The sequence below is a fragment of the Micromys minutus genome, assembly GCF_963924665.1.
Source record: "Micromys minutus genome assembly, chromosome: 20".
In the NCBI taxonomy this organism is placed as follows: Eukaryota; Metazoa; Chordata; class Mammalia; order Rodentia; family Muridae; genus Micromys; species Micromys minutus.
The window spans coordinates 42,047,756-42,066,600 of NC_137955.1; positions in this window are offsets into that span (position 1 = coordinate 42,047,756).

Genomic DNA, 18,845 nt, shown 5'->3' on the forward strand with positions numbered 1-18,845 from the left:
AAACATATTGACAGCCTCAAGAGACACAAAAGAGGCCAACAGACCTGGGCCAGCACCCTTTATTGTTTGGTCTGGTCTTTGTGTTCACCTAATGCAAAAGCAGCCTGTGTGTGCCACACTCAGCATTATTAGGTGATGTGGAATGGATGCCGTCTAGCCTGTTAACAGCATGACAGGCCACCCACACTGGGAAAAATCTCACAGGACTGGAGAGAGAGCTTCCACAATAACAGGCTCTGTACAGTGTGGAAGATGAACATTTCTCTTGTTACTATTTCTTCCTCCATAGCAAAGCAGAAGTGACAATTAGAATCAAAATTCACGAATCTTAATGATTTAGCCAGAATGAACTTTCTCTTCACCTCAGTTCGCCCAACAGTATTGGCCGTTCCTCTTCTATCACTAATTACATGTTCTCCTCCCCAACTCTTCCATTGGTTTGGAAAATGGGTAGTGTGGTTGCCTTAGGCAGAGTGTTTAGGAAATGGTGCTGTCTGTTCCCTGCTCTATACATTACTAGGTTGAGCTATCCTCAAATCACCCCAGGGAGCCTCTTGGATAAGATCATCAACCTACTTTTGCAAGGATGCTCTTGGGATGTTCCTTAACCCCTTCATTAGAAATGTGTCTGAAGAACTCTGTCTGAGTTGGTCACTTCGTTGCTTCACATAATGGCTGATTTCCCTAGCCTCAGCAAAGAATGAATTAATGTGCAAATACGTAAAGTCTGTGAAACTGAATTTTTCCCCTTCTGAAGGCTTTAAAAGTGTGTGGTGTGGGACTCTTGGTTAAATGTTTTGAATATTTTATATTAAACATGATTCTGTCAGTCATCTAAATCAAGGTCATCATAAAAGATTGTTTTCAGTTGTGGTCTCCCAGGCTTTTGTAATTGTCTGTGTCCCCATTGTTCCCATCTACGATGGCTAAAGGACCTTGGGGAAGATGTCCCAGGAAGGCCAGGAGAGACTGCGAGGTGAACTGAGATTTTGAAACATACGGATGGTAGACAGGATTCAGCAGGAGACAGTGATGGCCACCAGCCTGCCACTGAGCTGGACCCCCAAGACCCATAGGATGGACCTAGAACAGCAAATCCCTCAGTTTGCCCTCTGACCTTCACACATGTGCTGCAGCAAGCATGTGCACATGCACACAAATACATACACACACTCACAGACATACCCACACACACTCACACACACATACATACATACACACACATACACACATACAACATATACACACATACACACATACATACACATACATACATATATACACACACATACACACATATACACACATGCACACATACAACATATACACACACATACATACAAACATACATACACATATACACACACAAATACATACACATACTCACACACACATACATACACATACACACACATACACACATACACACACATACACACATACAACATATACACACATACACACATACACACACATACACACATACACACACATACATATATACACACACATACACACATATACACACATACACACATACAACATACATACACACAAACATACATACACATATACACACACAAATACATACACACACTCACACACACATACATACACATACACACACATACACACATACACACACAAATACATACACACACATACACACACACATACATATACATATACACACATACACACACATACATATATACACACACATACATATATACACACACATACACACATATACACACATACACGCATACAACATATACACACACATACACACACATACACACAAACATACATACACATACACACACATACACATACACACATACTCACACACACGTACATATACACATACACACACATACAACATTTACACACACACACACACACACACACACACAGGTGTAAATAAATGATGTACCATGAAAAGTTATTTACTGCATGATGGCACCATGGATGTTGCTTTGATGGCACAGCGCTCTTGGCATGATCAGGAATGTCTTGCTGGCTGGCCCTGGCCGAATTCCATTTAATTCTGCTTTTCTCCCCCCTTCTCCCTAGTGCCAACTGTCATTTGTTAAGCTATCCTATTGGTAGTTTCCTATGCTCCACCCCCTTAAAAATCCATCAGACACGACCGCAAATAACATTTCAAAGGAAGACGGCGGCACTCTCACTAATCCAGCAGTCCTAATTTCCCGCAAACAATTGAGAGTCAGTGGGCTCCTGTCAGAGAGTGGGCCCAGGGTGAACAAGGCACATCTGCCTGTCCATAGTTCTGGCACCGGAGAGGCGAAGGCAGAGGCGGCATCAGTTAAAGGAGACCCCGAGTTACATGGTGGGACCTCATCTCTAAAAAGAGGGGAAGAGTCAACCCAGCCTTCCCACAGAGCACAGGGAAGGACGTCCTCCTAGGAGGCCTGCCCCACTTCTACATCCCCAACTACACATATTCCGTACAGAAAACTTGCCCCAAACTTAAAAACAAAGCACTATTAAGTCGCCGCCCTCGGTTTGTTAACTAGACTACGTGGAAGTTTCCCTCTCGGTGGCGACAACCCTCTTCATTTTTATCCCCATAGCTGACATTCTTATTTAATATTTTACTGAAAATCTTAAGCAAGACATTTTGGCGAGAAAGAAAATCCTGGAAGGCATCCAAATGGAAAGGGGGAAAGTAAAAAGTTATTTGTTCAAATGTGACGTGATCCTACATACATAGAAAAGTCTAGAAGAAGTCACCCCAAACCCCAGACAGTGAGGACTAAGAAGCTTTCTGGGTACAAGATCAGCACACACACGGCCACGGTGTTCTTGTGCAGCACCAATGAGAAGCCCAAAAAGAGAACGATTCCACGTATAATGGCAGCCAAAAGAATATAAACATCTAGAAATAAACTTCACCACTTATGTCAAAGATGACTGCATTAAAAACTATAAACATTACCAAAAGCAACAAAGGAACAGACTAACATTTTAAAAATGACAATACCACCAAGAAGTCTATGCTATACAGTTAACAGACTGCCCGTGGCCCGTTTTGTAGACATGGAAAGTCAGATGATACAAAAGATCAGATACAGATTCAGAAATATGGATGGCCCTGACTATCCAAAACAACACTAAAAGAAGGAAGTAAGGTTAGAAGATACACTTTCTGGATTCAAAACTTACTACAAAGCAGCACAGAACCTTTGCCTAAAGTACGTGGGAACCTGAGTGCAGTCATCAGCACCACACACACCACAGACACATTTTTGGAAAGAACTGTGCTACCAACGTGCAGATATCCATATAAACCAGTAACATAGAATTAATAGTACAGAATATGGGTATAGAAACAACCTATAGCCTATTTCCTCTGTCAAGGGTATCAAATCATTTAAGAGGGAAAGAATAGGCTCCTCCACGGATGGTTCTTTTAAAACACGTCTAATCTAATGCAAACGAATAGAATTGGACCCTGACCTCATTCGTTGTAAAAAACAACTTAGAGGTCTGTGACTTAACTATTAGAACCATAAATATAAAAAAATAATAGAAGAAAACAAGGCAGTGGATATTTATGACTTGGTTCTTAGATTTGACACCAAGTGCAAAAGCAAACAGAGATACATTGAATTACAGTCTAGCTGCTTTGTTTTGTGCACCAAATGGATCTTATCAAGAAAGAAAAGAAGAGGACTGGAATGGCCCAGCAGATATCTCGGGGTTTCTATTGCTGCAATGAAACACCATGACCAAAAAGCAAATCAGAGGAGAAAGTGTATACTTGGCTTACAGTTCCACATTGTCATCCATCACTGAAGGAAGCCAGGGCAGATAGTCAAACAAGGCAGAAACCTGGAGGCAGGAGCTGATGCAGAGGCAATGGAGGGGTGTTTCTTGCTGGCTTGGTCCTCATGGCTTGCTCAGCCTGCCTTCTTATACAATCCAGGACCAGCAGCCAATGGGATGGACCCTAATTAGTTATCAGTCAGTCATTAAGAAAATGCCTTACAGATAGATCTTATGGAGAATTGAGGTTCCCTTCTTTCAGATGACTCTAGCTTGTGTCAAGTTGACATAAAATTTAGCCAGCCCAGCAGGCAAAGGCACTTGCTGCCAAGTCTGATGACTTGGGGCCCACATAATGTGTAAGAAATTGGGTTCTACTCTGAGTACAGTAATCAATCAATCAATGGCAAAGAATTTGAACTGGTTTATAATCCCAGCAGTTGAGGCAGATTATGAGCTCAAGGCCAGCCTAATGTACATTGTGAAAATCTGGGAGGGAGGAGGGAAGGGAGGAGAGGAGAGAGGGAGGAAACAAATGAATTAATGAACTTAAGCAACAGTTTCTAAAGACGTACAAATGACTTACAAGCTCATTTTAAGGACCTTCAAATTATTGGTTGTAACTAAGGATGCTCTTGAATTTCCGATCTTCCTGCCTCCACCTTCCATGCTGTGATTACAGGTGTGTTTCCGTCTGTCAGTTTTAGGCTGTGTTGAAGACTGAAGCCAGGTTTCATCCATGCTAGGCAAGCTTTATTTTTTTTAATGTGAAAACTTTGTTAATAATAATTAAGTTAACACATGAGAAGTCCTTTTAAATCCTTGTCTGTTTTCTGGTTTCTATTTGTCTGTCGGTGTTTGCTTTTATTTCTGTTTTGAGACAGTCTCATCAGGTAGCCCAGCTTAGCCTTGAACTCTTGATCTTCCTGCCTCCTTCTCCCAAGAGCAGGGATTATGGTCACGTGCCACCATGCCTAGCCTCCAAACAAAAAATTTCTGTTTGGAGTGCAATTTCCTTCCAACAGAAAATTTCTTAGTGCAATTAACTAGAGAGTATCTCTCAGAGCTAGGTTATCCCGATCTAAGGAAGAAGCAAAAGTCCACCTACCCCAAGTGTCACTGCCATCGATGGAAAGTTCTTACATCTCCAAGAACCCTGTGTGTGTTTATGGGTGGAACACTCTTGAATTCCTGGCACACAGGAGTCTGAGGCAGGACAATCTGAAGGTCAGAGCTAGCTTAGGCCTCAAGAAAGATCATTTCTAAAAACATAAGATAACAGTAACAGCATAAAGCACTTTAATAAGAGCTTAGGCAAACTAACTGGGGTTGCTTCAAGAAATAACCCCACAGGCTGGAAAAGTGGCTTACCGCTTAAGAGCATTTGGTACACTTGAAAAAGACATGGGTTCAAGTCCCAGCACCCACACACATAGTAGCTCTCAACCATCTGAAAATCTAGTTCATGCATACACGTGGTACACATGCATGTCTGCTTGCAAAACATTCATACACATAAAGTAAACACATCTAAGACAAAAAAAAATGACTCCAAATTTAGTTGCTATTTAATGAACATTTTAGTAAAGCAAAAAATAATTTGTTAAGTGTGACTTAAAATTCTTAATATGCAGCTAGATGGGAGAATGTTGTTGTTTAGTCCTATCCTGACACAAGACGGAGCATAAACAAGATTAACAAAAAGTTCATCTGGGGCTGGAGAGATGACTCAATGGTTAAGAGCACCGACTGCTCTTCCCAAGGTCCTGAGTTCAATTCTCAGCAACCGCATGGTGGCTCACAACCATCTGAAATGGGATCCAATGCCCTCTTCTGGTGTGTCTGAAGACAGCGACAGTGTACTCATCCATGAAATAAGTAAATAAATCTTAAAAATAAAAGTTTATCTGCCAATCATGGTGGAGCACGCCTATAATCCCAGCACTCAGGAAATGAAGGCAAGAGGCAGGGAGTTCAAGGCCACCCTCATCCTCACAGCAAGCCTGAGGCCCGGCTGGGCTGCAGGAGAAGCCCATCGGCCCTGCATTCGTTACACAGCGTACACTGCACCGGACAGCTTTGCACTTCACCCTCAACATAATCCTTTGAGGTCTGTGCTCCTGGTGGTTGCTCGCCGTACGATAAGAAATCAAAAGCCGGGAAAGGCTGAATGACTTGTTCAAAGCGAGAGCAAGCAGTTGGGGTTTGGCTTTGAACTCATCTCATCACACGGAATCCCAGGATCCTGACAGCCACACAGACTCCCCTTCTCATTTTGTCTGCACTGCCGTGCCTCAGCGTGACAGCTCTGTGTTACAGCCGTGGGAAACCATGAACCAGGCTGCCTAGAAATACAGTCCTCGGCCTGAATAATTTTCATCAAAACCAGACCGTTGTTAATAAAAGAATATTATTAACATTCTTTTGAGAGTTTTCCTATTTGGCATTATTTATATTAGACACAGTTTGCTTGCCACAATATCTCCCTTTCTGTCTAGCCTTCCTCTGTCTGTATAGATCTTGAAAGGCAGGTTTGTGCAGCCCAAGTTGGAGAAATATCATAACTCACATATATTGAAGCCAGGGACTGAGGCATAGATCAGTATTCTTCAAAGAGAGCATCCATTTCAATCTGACAGTAGGAAAGCTACCTCTGGGTTAATGTTGAATGGCGTGTCCTATGTGTTAAATAGTCTTCTTTCATAGACCTGTTCCAAAGAATTTAGGCTAAGAAATATTCATGGGTGGCAGTTCTTTATACAAGATAACAAACAGAACCTTTTAGAGCCCAACTCTGGCCAAATTTAAGTCATCTGAGTAAACACTCATTAAAATGTTGCCATAGCTCCTCTAGCGCCAGCCAGCATGTACCATGAATAAGGGAACATGGGTACCATCTACTATGAAGGTTCACTTCTGCCTTCCTTCCTTTTCCTATAGTGTTGGAGTTCAAAGTTAGGGCCTAAAATATGCTAGGCAAGCACTGCACAACTGAACTGTATCCCCAGACCTCCTTTTACAGTTCTTTTAAAACAGTATCTCACTTAAATTGCTCAGACTGGTCTTAAGCCCAATCTGTAATCCAGGTAGGCATTGAATTTATAACCTTGCCGTGAACTTCTGAGCAGCCAGATTCCAGGCCAAGTCCATTAGGCCTGGCTATGTCTAAAATTTGAATTTTGTTTTGTTCTTTTTACCTGTGTCTGTGTGTGTGTGTGTGTGTGTGTGTGTGTGCACGAGTGTACACACACATGTGTGTATACATACATATATGCACACGTGCCAGGGCACATAGGGAGATCAGCTCACTCCTACCATGTGAGTTCCAGGGGCTGAACCCAGGTCATAGGCTCCTCAGCCCACAATTACAATTTAGAAAACAGTGGTGAAGATAACGTTTCTACAAGTTCCTAGAAACTCCATGGGGGACTCAGACAAGGTTTGGTGGTACAGTCCTGGCCCAGGATACTCGCAGCCCTGGCATGTCTACAAATGTTGTTTACTTTCAGATTTTGATTTTTGCCTTTTCAGTTTGGGAGAGGGTCTTGGGTACCCCAGGCTTGCCTCGAACTCACTAAGTAGTCAGTACTACCCTTGACTTCCTAATCCTCCTGCCTCATCTCCTGAGCACTGGGGTTATAGATGTGCACCAACCACACCTAGCTCTTTTTTATTTAAACTAAAGAAAAAAAATAGAAAGGAAAGCCATTTGTCAATTCAGAGTTTATTTATATAGAAATGAATCCTGGAGTTACCTCATTTTGACATCATCTAGAATTAGAAATTAGCCTTCCCTGGCTGGGGTAACGAAAACATTGCGAGACAAAGGAGGTTAACAGGAGTCAGGGCAGCAAACACAGCTGGAAGTCTCCAGGACCCAGAGGCACCAAGAATAATATTTTGCTTCCATGAGACAACTCTCAGCTAAGAAGCTCCACGCTGACGATACTTAGAGACACAACTATCTTCTAAATGCCCTTGATGTGCACATAGTAGGGTTTAAGTAGTGAATGCTGATGGTGGTTAGGACAGGAGAGTCACCGAAGAGGCAGTGGCCCAGATAAGTGACACCTTCCACATGTCTCCTTCATTATGGTCCAGGCACCCAAGTGCACAACAGTGCAGCAGGCCAGGGTCTCCTGCCTAGAGGAGATATTGTCCTCTGAGACAGCCAAAGCCCCATCACAACTGATGACATAGTCCTCTTAAGGCAGGTGTGTTAATCCACTCTTCACTGCAATGATAAAATATCTGAGAAGGGCTACTTACGAAGAAAACAGGTTTACTTAGCTCATAATTTGGGAGCCCAGAAGCACAAGCAACATGGCATAGGCTCTGGCAAGGGTCCCTGTCGGGTCACATTAGGTCATAATAAAAATGAGCATGTCAGGTCAGCAAGATGGCTTAGCAGATAAAGGTACATGCCAGAGATCTCAAGACCTGGGTTCAAAGGTAAAGGGAGAGAGCGAACTCCACAAAGCTGTTACCTGGCCTCTACACATATGTATGATGTGTGTATACATATAATACACACACTCTATAATGATAATAATAGTGATAATAATAATACATTTTTATAAGAACCTATGTGGTCTCTTTCCTATTCCTTCCAGGGCTACCAGGATTTGATCCCAGATCTCTACCCTCATTACATGATCTAATGACTTCCCACAGATGTCATTTCTAATACGGTAATGAAGTTTCTGACCTTGTCATACCATTCACATGAGCCCTTGGAGGATGCACCTGTATGAGCTGAGTGTGGACAATCACACTGAAGGGGAACAGTAAGCAGCTACTCCCTGTCAATGAGGATTTGCTGGAATACAACTCCAAGACTCAGAAGTTATGGCCACTAGACAGGACAGTCGGAGACAATCTCTGAAATGAACCTAGCGGGGCAGAGGGGACACATCTGACAAACAGGAAGTCTATACCCATTTGGACTTGACCACAGACATCATCAACCAAGCCCAGGAAAAAGTGGCGGCGGCCAGGAGGCTCTGGAAGACCCCAGGAAGCCTCTGGAATTTTCCCAAGAGGGAAACTGGTGAGGCAGGGGGCTGGCTCCAACTGTGAGACAAATAGTGCAGAGACAGGGGATGTGACTTGCAAGCACTGGGTGAGTCAGCGGCGGCGAGGGAGAGCCAGCCGGAACTCAGCCCACACTGGCGAGGGATGAGTGGGTGGCGGAGAGTGTTCCCTCACACCAAACCTCTCACCACAGCTGTCTGGGTTTCACCTTCCTCCCTGTCCTTGGAGATGAGATTCCATGAGTAGAAAAACATTCAGAGAGTAAAGGCGGTGACTCAGCCCTGTAATTGCGAAGGGCTGTATGCCGTTCTCCACACGGTTAGCTTTGCCAGGACTTCTGGGACTGGTAAGTCTCTTGGCAGTGTGTTAAGGATGGTACGGTTTACAGCCAGAGTCGAATGACAGCAAAAACGACGCTGGACAGTCACGCGGGATTTCTGATTTGACTTCCTGCTTAAAAGCAAGTCGGTTTTCCTTTTAAAACTAGCAGTTTCTACCCCCACACTCCACACATTCCCCCCATGGCTGAAGACATGCCTTCAACTTTAACAAGCCTCTTTGCCATCTTAGCTGGTTTTAAAATAAGTTAGAGAGAAAAGGTTTTTTACTAATTTTTTTTTTTTCCTAACGGGGTCTATGACAGAGGATGAGTGTGTTTCATGGATTGGTTTGTAATGGGAGTCACAGTCAGACATTAAAGAAAATATGACAAACTAACAGAATCTTCTTCCTGTGGTTTAAACAATAGGAAATTATTTGTAATCTATCACCAGATTAGCTCTGTCGAGCACCATGGGCTTTCCTGACATTTGGCTCTCGTGGTGGAAAACTAAAGTATCTACCCTCTCGGCTGGGGGATATGTCTCAGTGGTGGAGCACTTACATGGTTCACCCAAGCGTGGCTCCAAGTTCAACCACCAATACTAGCTAGACTCGTGGAATATAATCTTATCCATTCTCAGCCAACAATGTTAAAAATCCCAAAGGTTTTAAAAAAGTAGGAATTTATATGTGCATGTATATTGCATGAATAATGTTTAAATTTTGGATTTACACATATAATCTGGAGTCATCTCAGTTAGTGGTCAGTGGTCTGGAGCTCCCGTCTCTGAGGTCTAAGCTTATTGTTTGAGAAAATGTGGGGAATCTGGTGATAAGACGATAATGCCATTTTGTTAGCATCTAAAATTTAGATCTGGACTGTTGCGGTAAATATTAAAACGATGGCAACCGGTTCCAGCATGTCACCATGCCACGCTGCCCCCAGGTACTCTCTGACCCTGGCCATATCTCCCATGTTGGTTCCAGTACCTGCAGGCCATGTAGAACTAACATATATTCATCTCAGCGGCAGCCGCCCTCTGGTTAGTCTCTCTCCAGGCTGTCTCTCTGCTAGCTGAGAACTCTGCCCACACTCCAGCAAGCCCAACCAATTCAAAACTCCAGAACCTGTAATTTAACAAGTTTATCTCAGTAAATTTACTTTCCACAAAATGTCCACACCATAAACTCAGAGCCAAATGATAAGATGTAATTTTCCCACCTAGAACAAGACAAATCATCCTATACAAATCCATCCCTTGTAAAATATTCGTAACAACCTGTAGCTATGCGGAGCCACGTGGAGATGGTTTGTCTTCATCCTCCACCTTTTCTCCTCCCTCCTGCTTCCCTCCCCCTTTCTAAAACATTGTTCCCGCCTAGATAAGAAACAGGCCTGGTGTCAGCCCTCCTTGCAGAAAGACGACAACCCACAATGGACTATACGTAGCATTTTATATAAAAATATAAAACTGCAGAACATGAGATGCAACCACTGCTGAGAAAAGTTTAATAAAATCATAAAATGATTATTATAGTAAAAGATTAATTCTACCTTCCAACAACTGATTACGTCAGATAGATTTCTCCAACTTTCCTGAGTTGGACCCACTTTTAACAGTCCATGGGAAACAGTATATAGGTTCTAGTAAGGACTTTCTTTAATAACGAGTCACTACTATAAAGCATCTACTGTGTTTAGTAGAGACTCTGGATTTGTTGGGTGATTACCCATAATACATCATACGCCGTTTACATTAAACAGAAAGTATCAGCATCAGTGCTAAAATGAAGGATCATATTTGCAGCTACCACTGGGAATCCCAGCACGTGGAAGGCCCAATGTGGTTATCTTCGTGTTGACTAGACATGACCTAGAGTAACCTAGGAAGACTCACTGAGGAATAACCTAGATCAGGTTGGTCTGTAGGCACAAGGGTACACACACCCACACTCACATCCAAACAATATACACATGGGGGGCGGGGCAGAGACAAGTTTTAAAAGAATTCTAATACGGCAACAAGGTGGGTCAGTCGGTAAACACTCTAGCCACCAAGCCAGATAACATGAGCACGAGTTCAATCCCCAGAACTCACATGACTAAAAGAGCCCCAATTTCGAAGGGTTATCGTCTGACACACACCCCCCCACACACACATTAACTTTATAAAACTTAATTGCTAGGCTTCTTGTAATATATATGTAGCAAGCGTTCTGATGATAGTGGCCAGATAACCACCACGTCAAAGAATCAAGAAAAACCAATGTTCAGGATCATTAGGTTGTCAAGGAAGCTATAATACGCCTACACTGTAGACCTTTAAAGCCATCCAAGGTGAACAGGATTAGGCCGCTGAACTGGAGGATTTCCAAGAGGTGGTCGAAAGTAAAAGATAAGACGACTTTTTGTTTAGCTCTGTACCCCATTTTTTAATAGGGTTGTTTGATTCTCTGGTATCTCACTTTTTGAGTTCTTTGTATACCTTGGATATTAGGCCTCTATCTGATGTGGGGTTGGTAAAGATCTTTTCCCACTCTGTTGGCTGCCGTTATTTTTTTTTCATGATAGTGTCTTTAGCCTTACAGAAACTTTGCAATCTCATTAAGTCCCATTTGTCAATCTTTGACCTTAGAGCTCGAGCTATTGGTGCTCTGTTTAGGAAATTTTCTCCTGTACCTATGTGTTCTAAGGTTTTCCCTACTTTCTCATCTAATAGTTTCAGTGTACCTTGTTTAATGTGGAGATCTTTGATCCACTTGCACTTGAGCTTTGTACAAGAAGATTGGAAAAGGGTCTATTTTCATTCTTCTGCATGCTGAGTGCCAGTTGGACCAGCACCATTTGTTGAATAGGCTGTCCTTTTTCCATTGAATGTTTACAGATCCTTTGTCAAAAACCAGGTGACCATATACATGAGGGCTCATTTCTGGATCTTCTATTCTATTCCATTGATCCACATGCCTATTTCTGTACCAGTACCATGCAGTTTTCAGCACAATTGCCTTGTAATATAGCTTGAGGTCAGGGATAGTGATTCCCGCAGATGTTTTCTTGTTGTTGAGGATGGATTTTGATATTCTAGGTCTTTTGTTACTCCAGATGAAATTGCACATTGATATTTCCAACTCAGTGAAGAACTGGGTTGGAATTTTGATGGGGATTGCATTGAATCTGTAGATTGCTTTTGGTAGGATGGCCATTTTTAAAATGTTGATCCTTCCAAACCATGAGCATGGGAGATCTTTCCATTTTCTGAGGTCTTCCTTGATTTCCTTCTTTAGAGTTTTGAAGTTCTTGTCATACAGGTCCTTCATTTGCTTAGTTAGAGTCACACCAAGGTATTTCATAGTTTTTGTGACTATTGTGAAAGGTATCTTTTCTCTAATTTCTTTCTCCACATGTTTGTCCTTTGAATATAGGAGGGCTACTGATTTGTTTGAGTTAATTTTATATCCGGCCACTTTGCTGAACTTGTTTATCAGCTGTAGGAGTTCTGGGGGTACAGACTTAAACAAAAAGGTCTCAATCGAGGAATAGCGAATGGCTGAGAAACATCTAAGGAAGTGCTCAACATCCTTAGCCATCAGGGAAATGCAAATCAAAACAATCCTGAGATTCCACCTCACACCAGTCAGATTGGTCAAGATCAAAAACTCAGATGACAATAGATGCTGGGGAGAATGTGGAGAAAGAGGAACACTTCTCCACTGCTGGTGGGGTTGTAAACTGATACAACCACTCTGGAAATCAGTCTGGCGATTCCTCAGAAAAATGGACATAGTACTACCTGAAGACCCAGTTATTCCACTTCTGGGCATTTACCCCCAGAGATGCTCCAACATACAACAAAAATACATGCACCACAATGTTCATTGCAGCTCTATTTATAATAGCCAGAAGCTGGAAAGAACCCAGATGTCCTTCAGTAGATGAATGGATACAAAAATTGTGGAACATTTACACAATGGAGTACTACTCAGCTATCAGAAACAATGGCTTAATGAAATTCTTAAGAAAATGGATGTATCTAGAGAATATCATCCTGAGTGAGATAACCCAGTCACAAAAGAACAGACATAATATGCAGTCACTGATAATGGGTTACTAACCCCAGAAAGCTCTGAACACCCCAGAAACAACTCACAGACTGTGTGAAGTTCAAGAAAAAAGAAAAAAAAGAATATATTTTAATTAAAATAGAACTGTATCACATCCCCCTTTCCTTCCTACAGCCCCTCCCAGTTTCTCTCCTATCCGCTCAAATTAATAACCTCTTTTCCTATATTATTGTTACATATATACATATGTGTATGTATATGTACCCACAAATACTTAATTACAACCTTATAAAAATGTATTCGTATACTTTTATGCAAAAATGATTAAAAATCTGTACATTTATCTTTGTTTTTCAAAATAAAGTTAAAAAAAAGATAAGACAAGCACTGGCTGCCTTTTCAAAGGACTTGGATTCGATTCTCAGTGCCTATATGGCAGCTCAAAACCATCCTAACTTCAGTTCTAGGGGATCCAACATCCTCAGGCGCTGGACATGCACATGGTGCAGACATACCTACTAGCAATATACTCAACACATAAAATAAAAGTATATTTTAAAAATAGATGACTTGGCATATAGGTGTACTGAACCCATCTTTATGAGTGAGATAAAATTTAATGTAGTTACATGTATGTGTGTCATAATGTCTCTACAATATGTGTATATGTAGTTAACACATGCCGTGCCCATATGCAGAGTCTGGACATACAATAGATACTTGGGGACAGGCAAGGAAACTAACACCTTTCCTTGGGAGATGGAGAGTAGAGGCCACACCCAAGAAGAGAAAAAGATAGGAGAAAAAAAGAAAGAAGCAAACTGAACCAGAAAGTATAATTCCATTTTATAAAATTATACACATGTATTAAAGAAATTGGAACTAGGAAGATTTGTGTTTATAAACATGTCAAGATGACTGTGGAACACTGAAGAAATAAATATGTGTCTCCTGTGTTTCCGAAGTTTGTTGTTGTTAGTTTTGCTTTCGGTTCTTATGAATTGAGCACTTCTTCACTGAGAAGCATATGAGAGAAACAGAAGGCAGGTCTTAGCTCTCCTTCCATTGACCAGTACGTTCACTACCCAGTTCTTAAAGCCCATTCCCTGACTTCTGTTAGGAAGGAAAGTGGGCGTGTCTGACTTCTGTTAGGAAGGAAAGTGGGCGTGTCCCTTCCGCTACACTTTCCCATCTTCCTCTGCTAAACACAGCTTCCATTGCCCCTGCTCAGACATTGCTACCTCACTGACCTGACCTCCCTGGCTCTCCGGGGAGCCCCTCTGAATCATCACCACCATTTGCCTGTCTGCCTCCCTCCTCAGATCAATACTGAGAAGAGAGAAATTCTAGGTTCCCTCTGTCCACCTACAGAAAAAAAAGGATTAACTCACACAAATAAAACCTTGGCCCCTCCCTGCCTCCTCATCTTCTGCAGTGAAGCTGCTGCCCCAGCTCTGAGACAGAGCAACCCTCAAGGCCACCCCAACTCCAAACTCAAAGCATAAGGTCTGCACAGATGGCCATTCTCTCCGAACCATCCAGCCTGGTCCTTCCTCCAGATCCTTTTCCAGAGAGATTTGACCAAGACCACCTACCCTTCTTCCCTTTATTTGGAAAGTTCTCTTCCACCTCCAGTCTGAGAAGTAGGAATGGGTTTTGAGAAATCCTCTCTAGACAAAGCTTTACTTTCAGGTCTATAGCTTGGCCGCAAATGCCTAATTTAAATGTCAAGAACTGGTTTTGCTTTTATAAGATTTCCCTGTTATGGAGACAAGTTGCCATTTACTTATCTCAGGACCATACCTCAGATGAAGATAGACACCACAGGCTGACCAGGGCAAGGCAGTAGACACAAGAATGTAAATGCATAGCACATACAACTTCTTTTTTTTTTAGATTTATTTATTTATTTATTTATTTATTTATTTATTTATTTATTTATATGAGAGCACCGTACCTGCCTTCAGACACACCAGAAGAGGGCATCAGATCCCATTGCAGATGGTTGTGAAGCACCATGTGGCTGCAGGGATTTGAACTCAGGACCTCTGGAAGAGCAGTCAGTGCTCTTAACCGCTAAGCCATCTCTCCAGCTTAGTACATAAAACTTATTAACTGCTCAGCTTTGCAATCATTGCTGGTATTAACCTTCTTCAAGCCCATGCATGTTTGTATTACAACATAATTGGTTGCACTGTTCACACTGAACAGTTATTTAAGATAACTCTGCCCTATAAATGAAAGAAAGAAAGAACAAAAGAAAGAAAGAAAGAAAGAAAGAAAGAAAGAAAGAAAGAAAGAAAGAAAGGCAGGAATTCAAAAAAAAAGAGAGAGAGAGAGAAATATTTTACCTACAGCTGGAGGTCATAGCTAAGGCCCCCATAAGAGAAGATGAGTTAAAACCAGAAAATTATACAAATCCATTTAATATAACTTTTTGCATGGTGGGTAGGATTTAGCTGTGTCGAGCTATGTCAAAGCTGGTTTTGAACTTGCTATGCAGCATAGACTAACTTGAAACTTATGATCATCCTGTCTCTGCCTTCACAGTACTGAAAGTATGAATATTTAATATAATTACCAAGGGACATGTGAACATTCAGAAATTAAAACCCCAAAGCACAAATAAGCCACAATTTTTAAAAAATCTTATTGTCTTAGTTAACATTAACTCTCAACTTGACCCAACCTAGCATCACTCAAAATGAGATCTCAGTTGGATGATTGTCTTTATCAGGTTGGTCTCTGGACATTCCTACAAAGGAATTATCTTGATCATTAATTGATGCAAGAGGGTCAGCCCACTGTGGGCAACACTATTCCCTAGGCAGGTACTCTTGGGCTCTATATCTGACTGAGCACGGGTAAGATAACACTATAAAGTGAGCCAGCAATCAGTTCCTTTATAGTTTCTGCTTCAAGCTCTATTTTTAAGTACCTGCCCTGACTTCCCTTGATACTAGGTAGTGACGTGGAAGTGTAAGCCAAATAAACTCTTTCCTTCCCAACTTACTTTTAATCAGAGTGTTTTGCCACAAATACAGAAAGGAAACCAGAATATTGGGTCTGATGAAGATATGACGAAAATGTGAGAAAGATAACTGGGAAAATGGGTTTGATATAGTGTTGAAAAACTGAAGGGAACATAGCAGGACCCCCTTGCTCAAATTAGTCTCTGGGCTCCATTGTCCTCAGAGATTTAAAAAACAAATGATTTCCTCCAAGTGTGAGAAGGGCCACTCTCAAACCACCATCTGACCTGCTGCAGAGGACAGAGTAGGGATGGTAAGAGGTATCTTACTTTTGTTTCTGCACTGTCACCATGCCAAATCCAGGGATGACATATCCTGAAGCCCATCACCCAAGGAAGCAGAGACACTTCTGAAACTCAAACCTATGAGCATAGCTAAAATATAGCACTAAGATGGTTGGCTTTATTGAATTCAAAGATTATCGATATTGTCTTAGGGTTTTATTGCTGTGAAGGGACAACATGATCAAATCTTATATCCTGGCAACTCTTGTAAAAGAAAACATTTAATTGGGCTGGTTTACAGTTCAGAGGTTCAGTCCATTACCATCATGGCAGCAAACATGGCGGCATCCAGGCAGACATGGTGTTGGAGGGGCTGAGTGTTCTATATCCTGATTCGAAAGCAGCCAAAAGGACATAGGACACTATCCTCAAAGCCCACTCCTACAGTGACACACTTCCTGCAACAAGGCTACACCACCTAATAGTGCCACTCCCCGTGGGCCAAGCGTTCAAACACATGAGTCTATGGGGTCTTCAAACAACCACAGTTATATTTTGAGTTTTCCAGATGTGATGAATTCAGAGAAAGGTGGGACTTGGAAACCTGAGGTCCAATGTGGAATGGCTGAGAGATGTCCAGAAGTGATGACCTACACAATGATGCAAGCCTTAGCTTCTCTTTGAGTCCACATAAACCTGTTTGTGGATTGCCAAGAACCATTGCTATCCCAAGACACCTCAGAGCAGAAGTGACAGAGAAAAGGCCCATACACGATCGGGTTTCAAGTCCCCACATTGGAGAGCACAGAGAAGTCTCCAAGTCCTTGTGATTAAATCAGAAGCTGTCATTCAAAAAATGCAGCCTAGTCAGAGAGAACATGGTTGGGCTGAGACCTGAATCCAAGACAAATGCCCAGGTAAAACAGGAAAATAAACTAAGCAGAGGATACTATATGAACAGGAAACAGATCCTCCAGGAGAGCATAAAGTCACTCACTGGACGTTGATTGACTTCTGTCTCCTCTCTGACAGTTTTGAGCATCTTGCTTTGTAATGGCCATCAGACAAATTTAACCACCAGAGCAGAAGCAGGCTCTGAGGCAGATATTCAGGGGAGCTGATCTCTGGGTGTGCTCCTGGGTACAGCAAATGAGAGACCTACTGAGAGGGGCATGGGAAGAAGTGAACATTTACTAGAAAGCCATTCAGATCTCTAACACAAGAGAAACCCTGCCACAGCCAAGGCTGCAGGCTCCTGAAATCTTACAAACCAGGACAAAGTAGGCCATTAGTACACCTTATGAGAGTGTTCGGGATACTAGAGCCTTCCATTCCTGGCATTGTAATCAAAGTCATAGGTCATTCGGCCCTTGTAATTCATGAAGCCATTTATAGCTGAGAGAAGGGGGGTAGGGAAGGAGGGGGAGAAGGAAAGGGAGAGGGAGGGAGGGAGGGGGGAGGGAGGGAGGGAGAGAGAGAGAGAGAGAGAGAGAGAGAGAGAGAGAGAGAGAGAGAGGAGTTGCTATGGTGCTAGATTAATGGGAAAATGTTCAGCAGCTTCCTCGAGGCAAAAACTCCAAATTGAACACCATTTCAATAGGTCTCAGTTAAGTATGGAAAGAAACACACAGTCGAACCCAACAGATGGTGCTGAGAAATTAAAAACAATGATACAGTGGCCACTCTAAAAAAGTCAGCTCCTAGCAATTGCTGGTAGCTGTCCAACACTCTCAGCTGGAAACTATAAACTCGCTTTATTTGGGGACAACTCAGGCCTCGGGGCAGGATATGATGAGTCCAGTAAGTGCTGACATCCTCCCCAGGAATATTTCCAGAACATACCACCTCCAGGCCACTCTGCACCTGCACTTGAGCCAAGCTCCCCTCAGCTCTCACCTCAAATCACTGAAAAAAAAATCCTACGTGCAGGGCCAATCTCACTCACCCTCTACCCACTCAGTGTGCTTCCCGGTAATTACCTAAGAGCCATTCTGTCCCACAGACGTGGCACATAGATATGTCAAGGGTTCTCTTTGCTTGTGTGCCATGAAGGTCCTCCTGCAGGTCCTGGATGGGTAGAGATGCTGTCCCCAGTCTACCTTCAGAGCTCTTAGCCAACCTCAGGAAAAGGGACCCTGGTGCACCACTCCTCCCAGGTACACCAAGTGGGTGACAGATCATTGAAGTTGTCCATTTCTGCCCAGGAGTAAGGGGGACGCTTTGAGTTGGCTCGGACTTTATACTGCTATTCATCTCATCGTCACGTGCCCTTAGACAAGCAGATCACATCTCCAAGCCTCTCAAAACTGGGACATGTGGGACATATCATGATCACATGGATGTGCCATTCCCCCTGCCGCATGAGCATTACCGGATGCGA